An 869-nucleotide genomic window follows, 5' to 3' on the forward strand; every position below is an offset into this window, starting at 1 on the left:
CTACTACTACTACTACTACTACTACTACTACTACTACTACTACTACTACTACTACTACTACTACTACTACTACTACTACTACTACTACTACTACTATTTTCAAATATGGTATAGGTTTAACGCCCCTACCAACATTGTTGGTTATTTAAGAGTTTAACGTCCATCTCCGAAAGGACCGAGCCAAGTGGGAAATTCCTGTAAAATGCCTTTCCCAAGGACACAACGTCGGACCCAGCTGAGGCTCGAATCCCCCAACCCGCCATCTCACGATTACGAGTCCGGTAGCCTAACCACTAGACTACCAACGCCACTGCCCTGATTGTGAATGATTGGAAATGTTCGTTAAGAAATGATTGTGACTGATTGTAAATGAATACAGTTGATTAACTCTGTAAATATTTGCAAAAGATTGTTTTAAAAAAAGAGAAATTGTATGACTGGTAGCAAATAGATACTGAAAATTAATCCTGGAAATTATTGTGAATGTTCGTACATAAATCTTGCAAATGATTGTAAACGATTGCAAAATTAAAAATAGATTAAAATAATGTCACTGATTGTAATAATAGTTTTGGTAAACAAATAATAAAACTTAATATAAATGTTTGTCAATGCGCGATCATCAGTGAATATCAACAATTAAAAATAAAAAGTGTCAATTGTTGTAAATAAATATCTAAAATTGATTGTTGATGCTTATAAACATATATATGAGTGTTAAAGATTGCGAAAAGAATTGTACAAGATTGTTAATGATTGTATATAAATATCGTCTATATAATTGCAAATAATAATATTGTAAATGAATACCGCAGTTGTTTGAGGGCAATTTCAAATACCCACATACACACATTCACACACACACACAC

The 869-nt window shown here is 32.7% G+C and overlaps 1 protein-coding gene across 1 annotated transcript in view; it reads right to left on the reverse strand.

Moving 5' to 3' along the window:
* LOC101853776 (nmrA-like family domain-containing protein 1) overlaps positions 1-869 on the reverse strand; it is a gene marked incomplete at its 3' end in the record, with an annotated part of 11583 nt that overhangs the window by 3184 nt on the left and 7530 nt on the right.

Source organism: Aplysia californica, unplaced genomic scaffold (assembly GCF_000002075.1).
Source record: "Aplysia californica isolate F4 #8 unplaced genomic scaffold, AplCal3.0 scaffold00101, whole genome shotgun sequence".
NCBI lineage: Eukaryota > Metazoa > Mollusca > Gastropoda > Aplysiida > Aplysiidae > Aplysia > Aplysia californica.